Source organism: Vicia villosa, linkage group LG1 (assembly GCF_029867415.1).
Source record: "Vicia villosa cultivar HV-30 ecotype Madison, WI linkage group LG1, Vvil1.0, whole genome shotgun sequence".
In the NCBI taxonomy this organism is placed as follows: domain Eukaryota; kingdom Viridiplantae; phylum Streptophyta; class Magnoliopsida; order Fabales; family Fabaceae; genus Vicia; species Vicia villosa.
Window position 1 is genome coordinate 15872919 of NC_081180.1, and position 15204 is coordinate 15888122.

The window sequence follows — 15204 nt, forward strand, 5'->3', positions numbered from 1 at the left end:
TTTGCAGAATGCTTTTTTATGATTTTAACACACAACATACTTTGGACTGCAACAAACTCACAACAACAAATTTCTATGGTTGAGTTCGATGGTGAAGAAACTGGATCTGAATCTAAGGTTTTCAAGTACCATGTCCAAGTGAGTTAGGTATGTGCAAACAAAGATCTAAGGTTTTCATTCATTGTTATACACACAACATATAATGGATTTCGAAACTATTTCACATGGCCTTTCTATTCATCACATGGTCTACATCTCTATCTGCTGGTGTTCGCGATGACGGAGTTTTTCGTTCATCGATAGCTTATGTCTTTGTCATGTCCATACATCTCACTTATACCACACATGAAAAGGTAATCACAATTTCTTGACTTCCCTAGGCCCTTAGATTCGAGAAAAAATATATTTTTGTAGAGCTATCACTTGTCTAACTATAAAAAGTTAACTCACTGCAAGGTTATTCTTTTTTTGTGGAACAGTGGAAGCATTATTGACCATTTTTTTGTAAAAGTAGTTCTTTGATTAATACTTACTTTCACATTTCTATGTTATTTATTTTCGTAAGTATAGCTTAATTTTTATTTCCCTCACCTTCTAGATCTTCGAAAGTAAATTGACGATGTCTAAGACATGGGATGATCAGTTGATAAAACCAGTTCTCGGTTTCTTCGTTCTTGAAAACATGAGGGTGGATGTTGTCTCAAAGTTGATTCGTAACTCTGAAGGTGAGTTCTTTTTTCTACTTTGTCTAATCTGCAATTGCATAATAAGCCTTTTTCCATTTATCTACATCATTGTGATAGAAACTTGCTATTTCATTAGAAAATACAGGGAAGAATTTTCTTGGTTCCAAAATAAAATTCACCTCTTTTATTATCTGCACCATATTGGGAAGAATTTTCTTCAAATGACTAGATAGTCTCCCTCCAAACCCCTCTTACATCAGGTATAAATTTCATCTCATATCCTTCAAAACTTGGGAGTTTGTTGTGCTTGATATTATTCTTCAATATGTGATTGAACTTTCTAGAATTGTAAAGTAGTTTGTTATCCTACAAACTTATACTTTTCTTCCACCAAATTGAGTACTCCTCGTCTCCCTGCAAACTTGGAACATATACATGAAACAGATTTTGAAAGGTAATTACCTCCAGAAGTTCAAAACACTACACAATTGCAATTGAATCAACACTAATCACTCGCATCAAAAAGTATGATGAATAATAGAGGGGTTAAACACTCATCCAAACAATTAAATCAACAAAAATCCATATCATACGTTCACCATGTTGTTTGCATCAAGTCCTGTGGAATCTGAGAATCAGAAGGTCTTTCCAGGGTTGTAATGTGGGTTTAGATTCAAAGAAAAGAAGACAAACGAGGGTTGTTCCTATTCTAGGGAAGCATCAGAATCATAACTCCTTTCCTTTTCCTTTATACCTTCAACTTTTTCACCCCTTCTTCTTTTTCATTCGTAGCTCGATGTTTCTCTTTCTTTTTTTAACAATTGTTTTCTTTCAAACATTGTTTTTCTTTTGTTTTCTTTTTTTTTTCAAGCTACGAATTTCTTTCGTTCTTTGCAAATTACCACCTACAAACTTACTCTTCTTTTGATTATGACTCTCCCCAACTTGGAGATCAACATGTATTCAGATTCTATGAATGCTCCCCTACTTTCTATGAAGGTAAAAGAGAAAACACATCACCAAATTTTATGGTTGATGGTCCAAAACAAAATTTTTATTGAGATAAAAAACTCACCAGGTTTTTCCTTGGTGCATATGATGAAATTTACCTTGATCTCAGGCTCAAAGAATGGTTAGCAAAGGATCACACTCTCACAGAAGAAAATAACTTTTAAGATGGGGTCGGCTCAAAGAAACTCTCAAATTCAAACAAATGCCTAAATTACTTCCACAGATTTCCACAAACGATGCGACAGATGGTTTAGCATGATACAAACAAGTTGAAATAATCGATGGTCTCCTGCATATAGTAAACAATGGAAAGCTTTCCTCACAATGGTTAAGGCTAAGCCGATCTAACATAAATAATGTACCATAAAGAACTTCTGCCAAGTATTTCTACCAACCTACGTTTCATGCGCACAATAGAAGTTTGAGTTTGAAAATTCATACCTGACTTGATACTTATTGAAAAAGAAAGTGAAAACTGAAATTTTTGAAAATTTTTCACTTACTACCACTTTCATACATGTTGCTCCATTGTTGATATTCTCATTGTTTCACTCGAGCTTTTCATTATGTTGTAGAAACTACTCATTCCAAACTGGGGATAAAACAAACAAATAATAAACTGAAAATTGAAAAATGCAAAAGAGTAAATCCACCCCCAAACTTGAACTAAACATTGACCTCAATGTTTCGTATCAAGCCCGAGAGGGTTGACTCACAGAGGGTATTGCAATATCAATTGCCTCTTCCTAGCTTTCACCAGAAAGGTTCCCTTATTATTTCCTGAAATAAAAATAAACAAAACAAAATAAAACATTAGAAGCGTGGTTTGCCTCCCACAAAGCGCTTCGTTTAACGTCGCATGGGTCGACGGTTCATGGTTGAATCACCAACCATTGTCTCGTTTTCTTGGCACTTTTCTTACCAATGTGAAGCCCCAAAAGTATTTCATGTTTGCTTGTTTGGTTTCTTCATCCTTAATTCTTACCACTTCAACTCGCGATCTCTCTTCCTTCATTTGTTTTTTCCTCTCCTCAAGAGAGATAACTTCCTTATCCGTTAATTTCTTCTTCTGTGAGAACCTATCCTTGATGAATTTGACACATTTTGGCTTTAACTCTAAACCTTCTAAAAATGGGATGGTGATTTGCAAATGGGTAAACATTTCCATTGGTCGAAAGCAATGACTCTCCTTCCCTTCTTTATTAGGAACTTGTAGAGGAAGGAATTCCAATGAGATTTTATGCTTCTTTGCATTACTACTCTTCTCCGACTCTAAGTCCACCATATTCTCTTTTGAAAAAGTTTCAACTTTTGAAGTTTCTAACTCCTTCACAACTTCTTTGATTATATCCTCCTTTTTTGTTCCTTCGACTAACACATCATCTACCTTTTTAGGAGGTCTTGGATAAGGTAGCTTCATTGAGAGCTCATACTCAACTTCTATATTTTTCTTTATGTTTACATACTCTATGTTATCCTTTTCAACAACATCTTCTTTGTCATCAACTTCCTCCTCCACTCTCTTCTTTCCAACATCCTTGTTTTCAACTTCCTCATCAATCACTTTTACACTCTTTATAGAAGTAGCATTGCAAGTTTCTACACAATTCATAGGGTTTTGAAAAGTTGAGACTTGACTTACGTTTTGCTCGGTTAAGAATTTGGTAAGTTGAACATCTCGAATTTCCCGGTTTTGTTGAATGGTTAAAGAGAGTTGCATGAATTGATTCATGGTTTCCTCTAACTCAGGGGGTCCTCTTTGATAACCTTGATTATAATGTGAAAGCCCTTGTTTATTTGTCATTGACATTTGTATGAACTGATTCATGGTCTCTTCCAACTTAGATTGTCCTCCTTGTTGTTGTGGCGGCGTTTGAGTGCAAGGTTGAAAGGCTTGTTGTTGATATTCATGGTTAGCCATATGATACTCCATCGTATCTTCCGGTGTGCCCCATCCGTTATCATAAAACTCACTAACTTGAGGTGTGAACTGTGACACACTTTGAAGGAGGTACTCCATTTGTTGGAATAGGATCTCGTTTTGAGCATGAAGTGCAGCATTTATATTTGGGTCAAACATTCCGACAAACAAAAATCTACAAAACTAGCAAACAAGTGAAATACAGGATAAAAATAATAATAATAATAATAATAATAATAAAAAGTAAAAGACTATTGCAATAACAAAATCTAAAATAAAGTAACTAACTAAAATTCTAAAATAAAGGAACTAAACTAAAAATCTAAAATAAAGGAATTAAACTAAAATTCTAAAATAAAGGAACTAAACTAAAAATCTAAAATTAAGTAACTAAACAAAAAAAATCTAAAATTAAGTAAATAAACAAAAAAAAATCTAAAATTAAGTAAATAAACAAAAAATCTAAAATTAAGTAAAAAACTCAAAATAATATGACTATTGCAATGCGTGCAATATTGACACCAATCCCCGGCAACGGCGCCAATTTATTGAAAGTATTTGTGGGTAAATATTTTCGGTAATATATCGTATCCACGAGGATTGGTTTAATATCACTGTCGTTCTATAGTTGATTATTTTGAGTGAGAAAAGTTAATTGGATTTGTTTTATGATTATAATACTATCAAATGTAAACAATAATGTAAATGCAAATAATGAACGTTTGTTAACGATTAAGGAAATATGTTGAGCTTTAGGGTTCATCAACCTATTCCTATACAATTTATCAATTAATTCACAATTGAACAATCTTTTGAATTACTATCTTCACTTATCCTCAAATATGATTCCATGTCTGCAAATCAAATTAGATAGACTTTTACCGGTATGAGATTCGATCTCTCCAAATATCAATATCGATAATAGTAATAAGGAACGATAATTATGAAAACTCAATCACAATTCCATCTCTGCAAATTGAGATTGAATCAATATAGTAACCTAGGGCAAAAGTTAGAATCTTTTCTTTCGATCAAAGACTCCACGATAATTTAATATAAAAACAAGGTTTCTTATTGATAATAAATTCAAACAATTGTTCATAGGAAAGAATCAATGATATTGTATATTCATAGGTTAATTACTACCTTAAACTCAACACGAGGGATTTAGCTCTCCATAGACATGAAGAACACACAAGAATTAATAGAGGGATTCATCTTCATCAATGGAATGTCTTCGATTGGTAAAGATTTGGCCTTCAATTGATTGTTCTTGGCTACAAACTCAGAATGCTCTCCTAATTTCGTTCACCAAGGATCCCTTCTTATGAGGCTTAGGGCTTCTATTTATAATATTTTAACTTTGTAACGCAGCCACCGCGCCTCGGCACGCAATGGCGCGGCGCGAACCCAAACAGAGGGGTTTCGCGCGTCTCGCCCCTTTATTGGCGCGGCTCGCCCTTTAATTCTTCTTTCTTCTTTGTGATTCTTCCTCTCTAGAGCTCTACGCCGGCGTGTTTCCTAGTCTTTGCCTCTTAGCTTCAATATCTGCACAAATAACACCCAAAGTGATGTAAGTTGTTCTAAGATTAGCTTCGAACCTTGAAAGTTCAATTCTAACTATAAAATCTGTAAAATTCACAAGATCTATTCACTTTTAGCTCAAAAGGCAGTTAATTTAACACATGAAATTACCATTAATTCACTCCTAACACCTAGCACAGCCACCCCTTCTCCACCCTCTGCGCTGCTGAAACTATTTGGGAAAAGGAAACGAAGCAACTCGCAGCAAATCTTTGATTTCAGAAGAAAGAAACAACTAAGCAACAAATCTTTTCGGTGGATAGCAATATACATCTCGGTCTCCATTTCACCTGATGTGAATTTCCAACTTTGAATTTATATTAGGTTTTGAAACAGTTTTTTATTTTGATTTTTGCAGAATGCTTTTTTATGATTTTAACACACAACATACTTTGGACTGCAACAAACTCACAACAACAGATTTCTATGGTTGAGTTCGATGGTGAAGAAACTGGATCTGAATCTAAGGTTTTCAAGTACCATGTCCAAGTGAGTTAGGTATGTGCAAACAAAGATCTAAGGTTTTCATTCATTGTTATACACACAACATATAATGGATTTCGAAACTATTTCACATGGCCTTTCTATTCATCACATGGTCTACATCTCTATCTGCTGGTGTTCGCGATGACGGAGTTTTTCGTTCATCGATAGCTTATGTCTTTGTCATGTCCATACATCTCACTTATACCACACATGAAAAGGTAATCACAATTTCTTGACTTCCCTAGGCCCTTAGATTCGAGAAAAATATATTTTTGTAGAGCTATCACTTGTCTAACTATAAAAAGTTAACTCACTGCAAGGTTATTCTTTTTTTGTGGAACAGTGGAAGCATTATTGACCATTTTTTTGTAAAAGTAGTTCTTTGATTAATACTTACTTTCACATTTCTATGTTATTTATTTTCGTAAGTATAGCTTAATTTTTATTTCCCTCACCTTCTAGATCTTCGAAAGTAAATTGACGATGTCTAAGACATGGGATGATCAGTTGATAAAACCAGTTCTCGGTTTCTTCGTTCTTGAAAACATGAGGGTGGATGTTGTCTCAAAGTTGATTCGTAACTCTGAAGGTGAGTTCTTTTTTCTACTTTGTCTAATCTGCAATTGCATAATAAGCCTTTTTCCATTTATCTACATCATTGTGATAGAAACTTGCTATTTCATTAGAAAATACAGGGAAGAATTTTCTTGGTTCCAAAATAAAATTCACCTCTTTTATTATCTGCACCATATTGGGAAGAATTTTCTTCAAATGACTAGATAGTCTCCCTCCAAACCCCTCTTACATCAGGTATAAATTTCATCTCATATCCTTCAAAACTTGGGAGTTTGTTGTGCTTGATATTATTCTTCAATATGTGATTGAATTTTCTAGAATTGTAAAGTAGTTTGTTATCCTACAAACTTATACTTTTCTTCCACCAATCAAATTGCATTTTCAAGTGAATTCTCTATGAAAGGTTTATGTGGTGTTTTGATTTTGTAACATACATGATGAACATTCCTTCCTTATTGATGTCAGCATGTTTTTTCTTTCTTGCTTTACTTTGTTTCTGACTTTTTAACATTTTATGTAGATATATGATCATCAGCATCACATGGGCCTTCTCATATTGGAGAGAAAGGCGTGAAAGATGCTTACATATGAAGTGTAAGCTACTTGAATAATATCCTCCCTTGCAAAACCAAATATTCTATTTTATATTCCATTCCATTTTTATTTCCATTCTATTTTCTCACTTGAATAATATCCATTTTTATTCAAAGTTTGAGTTAGCATTTCTTATTGCTTTTTGTAGCTTGAGAAGGCCTTGAATGAGATGCGTAATGAATGTGCTGAAACAAGGGCTGCAACTGAGAGTAAATTAGTTGAAGCACATTCATTGATAGAAAAAGCTCAAAAGAAGTTTACGGAGGCTGAAGCCAAAGTGTGAGCTGTAGAATCTTTGCAAGCATAAGCTACTCAATATAACAATGTGATTTTAAACTGATTTATAAACTCTTTTACGTGCTTGGTAGTGTATAAATTGGGTCTGCATGTTACTTGAATTGTTGTGTATGAATTGGAATTATTTTAACTGTATGCAATTTGTTTATAAATATGATTTCAAACTGATTTTGAAACTCTTTTTTGTGTGCTGGTTAGTGTATGAATTGGGAATCCATTTCATTGCTCTGTGAGCTTCCTCCACCGTCTACAATTCTCACCACAACAGCACGAAATAGCCAAAGTGGAAGCAAAAACCGTTGTTCCTGAATCTGTTTTGAAGAAGCACAAGAGGAACGAGGAATGGGCTTTGGTGAAGAAGCTGGAACAGGAGTCGGCGAAGAAGAAGAGATTTGAGACAAGGAAGCTCATTTGGAGCAGAGCTAAGCAGTACGCTAAGGAGTATGACGATCAGCAAAAGGAGTTGATTAGCTTGAAGCGTGAAGCCAAGCTTAAGGGTGGCTTTTATGTTGACCCTGAAGCTAAGCTCCTCTTCATTGTCAGGATCAGAGGTATCAATGCCATGGACCCAAAATCAAGGAAGATTTTGCAGCTTTTGCGTTTGAGACAAATCTTTAATGGCGTCTTTCTCAAAGTTAACAAAGCCACCGTTAACATGCTCCACAGGGTAGAGCCATATGTTACATATGGGTATCCTAATCTGAAGAGTGTCAGGGGATTGATCTACAAGAGGGGATATGGAAAGGTTGATAGGCAGTGAATTGCTTTGGCTGACAACTCTATCATCGAACAGGTTCTTGGAAAGCACGGGATCATTTGCATTGAAGATCTGATTCATGAGATCTTGACTGTTGGACCTCACTTCAGAGAGGCAAACAACTTCCTATGGCCTTTCAAGCTCAAAGCTCCTTTGGGTGGCATGAAGAAGAAATTAAATCATTATGTTGAAGGTGGCGATGCTGGCAACAGGGAAGAATACATCAACGAACTTATTAGAAGGATGAATTAGATTTTGGCACATGGTTCTGCTAAGGAATCCAGTTATCCAGCTTAAGACATTTGTTTTTGTTAATTCCAGTTTTGTTTTAAAAAAATTTTGTGGTGTTATTTGAATGCTGTTTAGTTCATTGCTTGCATTAAAAGGTTTTAATTTGCATAATAACTTTGTTAAAAAAAAGTGTATGAATTGGGACTGTTGTTGATATTGGTGTTAGTTATTATTATTAATTATTATATTTTATTGTATCTTTATAAGGGTAGTTAGGTCTTTCTTTACTTTTGGTATTTATATTCTGATGTAACCCTTACTCACATACTTTTGATTCATTCTATTAAAACCCTAACCTAAAGGTTCTTTCTCTTTCCTAATGTTTATATTTGTTCACTGTTGTTAACATGGTATCAAAGAGCTTGGATTAAATTGGATCTACCGTGAAACTGGTTTGTACCGGAAAAGTGGTTAGTACTTTTTTTTATGTTGATTTGTTAGTGCCGACTTGCTGTTTCAATTGAATTTGCCGGTTTTCATTTAGCTAGTGTGTATCTACACTGTTGGTAGGTGGAGAATTCAATTGATCACTTTTTAGATTAAAAAAAAAAAGAAGAAAAAAAAGAAAAAGAACTATGTCGTATGCTGTTTGTGGTGATATGCCAATGGAGGAAAATTATTAATTGATACAGTGAGAATAGTTGTTTTTTTTATTATTAATTTTCTTTGGAACAATTTGATAGTTTATTTAATTGTGGTGTTTTGGTTATTCCACTATTGATTACAATGAGCAATGATAAAGATGACTCTCTTCAGTCGGTTAGTGTCCAACTCAATGGAGAAAATTATCCTTATTGGAGTTATGTGATGAAAAACTTTTTAAAAGGAAAAAGGATGTGGAGTTATGTTGATGGAACCTTGGGTAAACCTACCGATAAAAAGGATGAAGCAAAATATGCAAAAGAGTTGGAAACTTGGGATGTTAGTAATTCAAAGATTCTTACATGGATCAATAATTCTGTTTCTCAGTCAATAGGTGTGCAACTAGCAAAATATGATACCGCTAAGGAGGTTTGGAACCATTTGAAACGTTTGTATGCTCAATCTAATTTTGCAAAACGGTATCAGTTGGAGAGTGATATTAGAGCTCTCAAACAAAATAATATGACCATTCAGGAATTCTATTCAGCGATGAGTAATTTGTGGGATCAGTTAGCTCTTATGGAATCGGATGAGTTAAAAGTTGTCAAAGCGTACACTGATCAAAGAGAAGAGCAACGTTTGGTTCAATTTTTGATGGCGCTTAGGGATGATTTTGAGGGACTTCGTGGGAGTATTCTGCATCGTAGTCCTCTTCCTAGTGTTGATTCAGTTTTTAATGAATTGTTGGCAGAAGAAATTAGACTAAAGTCCCACTCAAATTTGATTTCAAATAAAGGAGTTCTCTCCACCTCTCCATCTGTTTTTGCTGCTCCATTTCATAAAGTAAAACCTCAAGGTAGGGTTGGACTTGGTATTGATGAATGTGCTTTTTCTAAGGAGAAAGGTCATTGGAAAGCACAATGTCCCAGATTATTGAAAGCAAATAAGAAACACTTCAAGAGTCCATCATCCAATGTTGTTGCTGCTACTCCTGCTACCATTAGTTCTGGTTCTGATCATGCATATCCATCAGAGGCTACTTCTCAAATATCTGATATTGCAGAGCAACTTCAAAAGCTTCTTACCACTCAGTCACGTGCCATGTCTGCCTCATCTACTAAAGGTTTGAACTCTTCTTTTCCAGGTATATCTCCTTCCATCTGGATTCTAGACTCTGGAGCATCACACCATATGTCATATGATGATAAATCATTCGTGTCTTTGAATACTGCACCATCTATGTCAATTATGACTGCTGATGGTACTCATAAGCCATTAGCAGGCATTGGTTCTGTCTCCTCACCAAAATTGTCATTATCTGATGTTTATTATATTCCTGACCTCACTTTGAGCCTTGCTTCTGTTAGTCAATTGTGTGATTCTGGTTACTCAGTTATGTTTTCTTCCACTTCTTGTTGTGTGCAGAATCCTCATTCCGGGAGGCTGATTGGGACAGGCCGTAGACAAGGGGGACTTTATGTTTTGGAGGAGTTGAGAGTCCCAGATACTGCAGCTTCAACCTCTACTTCCACAACTGATTTATTATCCACTTTTCGTTTAAATTCTTCGTCTTCTAGTTTTTATTTATGGCATTACCGTCTTGGACATGTCTCTGCTTCTAGATTAAAGTATTTGGCTTCTACTGGAGCTTTAGGAAAGTTACAAACCAGTGATATTTCTGATTGTTGTGGTTGTAAACTTGCTAAATTTTCAGCTTTACCATTTAGTAAAAGTGTTTCCATTTCACATGCACCGTTTGATTTAGTACACTCTGATGTATGGGGTCCATCACCGCTTCTTTCAAAGGGTGGATCTAGATATTATGTTTCATTTATTGATGACTATACTCGTTATTGTTGGGTGTATCTTATGAAAAATCGTTCAAAATTTTTTGACATTTATTGTATGTTTCGTGCTATGGTTAAGACTCAACATAATGTTGTTATAAAGTGCTTCCGTTGTGATTTAGGTGGTGAATATACCTCTAATAAATTTTCTGAACTACTTGCTTTTGATGGTACAATTCATCAAACATCTTGTACTGATACACCTCAACAGAATGGAGTTGCTGAAAGGAAACACCGTCACATTATTGAGACTGCTCGCTCCCTTTTGTTGTATTCTTCAGTTCCTAGTGAATTTTGGGGTGAAGCAGTTCTTACTGTTGTTCATGTTATTAATAGAATCCCATCGTCTGTCACGTCAGGTTTTTCTCCTTTTGAAAAATTGTATAACTCTATCCCTGATTATTCATCTTTGAAAGTCTTTGGTTCTACTTGTTTTGTTCTTCGCCCACAAGTAGAACGTAGTAAGTTATCTTCACGTTCTGCTATATGTGTCTTTCTTGGTTATGGGGATGGTCAAAAGGGTTATCGTTGTTATGATCCTGGTGCAAGGAAATTATATGTTTCTCGGCATGTTGTTTTTCTTGAACACATTCCTTTTTATTCTCTTTCTTCTGATTCTTATATTACTAACAGTTCAAAACTCACTCATATTGATCCTTTTGGTAATAATGATAATATTTCTAGTGACTGTAGTTTTGAGAATTGCAGGACTGATACTATTGATACTCCAGAAACTGACAGCCCTCTTGTCCCCACGGTTACCCAAGAACCTCCTACGACTGTTGATCCTCCACCTTCGCGTTATCCCCTTCGTGACCGTAAGTCTACTCAATTGCCTGATTTTGTCTATTCCATTTACTCTTCTTCTTTTTCTTCTTTTCTAACCTCTATCCACAGTTTGTCTGAGCCCTCTTCCTATAAAGAGGCTATGCTTGACCCTCTATGGCAGCGGGCTATGAAAGAAGAACTTTCTGCTTTGCATAAAACAGATACTTGGGAATTAGTACCTCTTCCTCCTGGAAAACGTGTTATTGGGTCTCGTTGGATATACAAGATCAAAACTAAGTCTGATGGATCAGTTGAGCGCTACAAAGCACGTCTTGTTGCTAAGGGATTCTCTCAACAATATGGTATGGATTATGAAGAAACTTTTGCTCCTGTTGCTAAAATGACTACTATTCGTACTCTTATTGCAGTTGCATCTGTTCGTCAATGGCATATTTCTCAAATGGATGTTAAAAATGCATTTCTAAATGGTGACCTTCAAGAGGAAGTTTATATGGTACCCCCGCAAGGTGTTTCTCATAATCAAGGGGAAGTGTGCAAGTTGAAGAAAGCATTATATGGTTTGAAACAAGCTCCACGAGCTTGGTTTGAGAAGTTTACCACAATGATTAAATCTATTGGCTTTCGCTCAAGTGATTATGATTCTGCTTTGTTTGTCAAGACGACTTATCATGGTCGTATTTTACTCTCATTATATGTTGATGATATGATTATCACAGGTGATGATATGGATGGAATCAATGATTTGAAGCTACAATTAGCCAAACAGTTTGAGATGAAAGATTTGGGAACTCTTCGCTACTTCTTGGGCATTGAAGTTGCCTACTCTCCTAGAGGTTATCTTCTCTCTCAATCTAAGTATATTTCCAACATTCTTGAACAGGCTCGCCTTTCTGATACTAGAGTAGCAGATAGTCCTCTTGAGTTGAATGTGAAATATGCTCCATCTGATGGTGTTCCTCTACCAGATCCCACATTATATCGTACTTTAGTTGGCAGTTTGGTGTACCTTACGATTACTAGACCAGATATTGCTCATGCTGTTCATGTTGTCAGTCAATTTGTTGTCTCTCCTACTACAGTGCATTGGGCAGTTGTTCTTCGCATATGCCGATATCTTCGAGGAACCCAATTTCAGAGCCTTCTTTTTCCCTCGTCGTCCTCATTGGAATTACGTGCTTATTCTGATGCTGATTGGGCTGGCGACCCCACAGATCGTAAGTCAACCACAGGGTTTTGTGTCTTTCTTGGAGACTCTCTTATTTCTTGGAAGAGTAAGAAACAAGATATTGTCTCTCGTTCTTCTACAGAAGCTGAGTATCGTGCTATGGCATCCACCACTACTGAAATAGTTTGGTTGCGTTGGTTACTTTCTGATATGGGTGTCATTCTTTCTGAGCCAACTCCTATGTATTGTGATAACAAAAGTGCCACTCAAATTGCCCACAACTCGGTATTTCATGAACGTACCAAACATATTGAGATTGATTGCCACTTCACCCGGCATCACCTTCAGGAAGGAACAATTACTCTACTGTTTGTTTCATTTGCTTTACAGATTGCTGATTTGTTTACAAAAACGCATTCCATTAAACGTTTTCATTTTTTGATTGACAAACTCTCGATGCTCTCTGCTAATGCATCTTGAGTTTGAGGGGAGATGTTAGTTATTATTATTAATTATTATATTTTATTGTATCTTTATAAGGGTAGTTAGGTCTTTCTTTACTTTTGGTATTTATATTCTGATGTAACCCTTACTCACATACTTTTGATTCATTCTATTAAAACCCTAACCTAAAGGTTCTTTCTCTTTCCTAATGTTTATATTTGTTCACTGTTGTTAACAACCATGTTAAATATGCTTGGATCTCAACCTCAAAAGCTAGCTCAAGAGGTTGAGATCCAAGCATATTTAACATGGTATCAGAGCCGGGTTAAGGACTGCAATGTGGGCGTTTGGCCCATGCCCACGCTAGGCGTGAGGGTGGGTGTTGAAGTTGGTATTTGTGAGTTTGTTTGAAGTCCCACATTGCTTAGGTTCCCGGACTGTTGGGTGTATAAATATGTGAGGACAACCTCACCTCTTGAGCTAGCTTTTGAGGTTGAGATCCAAGCATATTTAACAATTGGCTCCTTAGAGACATGGTCCAATATCTGATGTAGATGTGCAATAATTATCTTGGTGAGTGTCTCACGTGGTTCAATAACATATATTTAATTTTTATAATCATTTTTTGGAAATTGATTCTAATGCTCCAACCATCTGTTTTGCATACTTGTGTTGTAGGAAAAGTATAATGGAATTTGTATCATAGACAAATAATGAACACTTTGAGTTGGATTCTATATTTGGTATTTTTAAACTGTATTGTGTCTAAACTCACATGATAAACTTTTAAAATTAAGTGTCTACATTAAGGTAAAATGCTTTTGATAGATATGTTGAAATTCACATGCCTAAACTTTTATTTTGTCTCCTCAAGCTAAATTGTTTCTTATATACATTGTCAAAATTTTAAGGGATTCAATAGAGTTTTGTTCTTATTTGGATCCATGAGATTCTATTAGAGATAATTGTATAGATTCGGTAATCTAAATTATGTCTCTGATGTTGCCAAACATGGAGGTTTGGTCTATTTCTTCAAACATTTACTCTATGTAACAATAGAATTCGAATTGAATTACATGTTCCATTGGGATTTAAGGATCCATCGCATCATAAGTAAAGTTTGATTAAAATTTGTTGAAAGATATGAGTGATGGATCATTTGGCCAATCCTTCCAAACAGATTCCTCGCATGGTTCATCTTCCATCATAGAGGTTTGCTATAATAATACGGCGATTTTGCTAACTCCTTGTCAATTTTATCACTGAAAGTCACTATTTTTACGGGTCATTATCACCACAATACCTTTTTAACTTTTAACTCAATAAAAAATACTAGAGTTTTAAGTTTTAAATTTTTACCAACTCTATATTTGAAAACTTATAAGCTTTGTAGCAAATCCTTAAGTTCTAGACTTGATGTAGCTTTTATAAACTCATGTTAATTTTATAATCGAAACTCTTTATTTTCACGGGTCACTATCACCATAATACCTTTTTTATTTTAATCAACAAAATATTATTTTTAGTTATAATTATCAGTGATATTTTTAAATATTTATAGTTATTAGTCATATTTGTAAATATTTATAGTTATTAGACATATTAAATTTACCATGTTGGTTATTTTATAATTTTTTTTTTTTTTTAAATATCTTTAGTTATTAGTGATTTTAAAATAATTATATATCACCAACAATCTGGCCTTATCGAATTACATAAGACACAAATGACTAATTACCTAAGACACAAATGACTAATGCATTTCTATGTTTTTTTAAATAGGTACTATATATAGATTCATTTTATCTATATTATATTTTGTTAATCTTAAATTAATATTTTTTATTCAAATTTTTAAACTTTTTTTTTACGTTTGTAATAAATTATTCATCTTAAGATTTGATTTACCCGTGCGGACGCACGGGTCTTCTACCAGTAGAATAGATAAAAGAGATCAAATTTTACTGAACAAAAACAGTGATTATAGTAGAAATAAATGCAGTGTTTTGGAGCGTAGTGTTGTTGTTTGTGATTTGCATTGAAATGGAAACATATACGGATACATTGAAAAAGTGGTATAGCCTATAACAAACAAAATCAGTTATGCATGTGTTTGTTGTTTCACTTATTTCATCTTAGATTTTTTTACATTGGTATTGTTGATTATGGAAGGT

The 15204-nt window shown here is 34.7% G+C and overlaps 1 pseudogene; it reads left to right on the forward strand.

Annotated features, from left to right (window-relative positions):
- The first annotated feature begins 224 nt into the window (after positions 1-224).
- On the forward strand, positions 225-8184 carry LOC131653095 (large ribosomal subunit protein uL30y-like; annotated as a pseudogene).
- The last annotated feature ends 7020 nt before the right edge of the window (positions 8185-15204 follow it).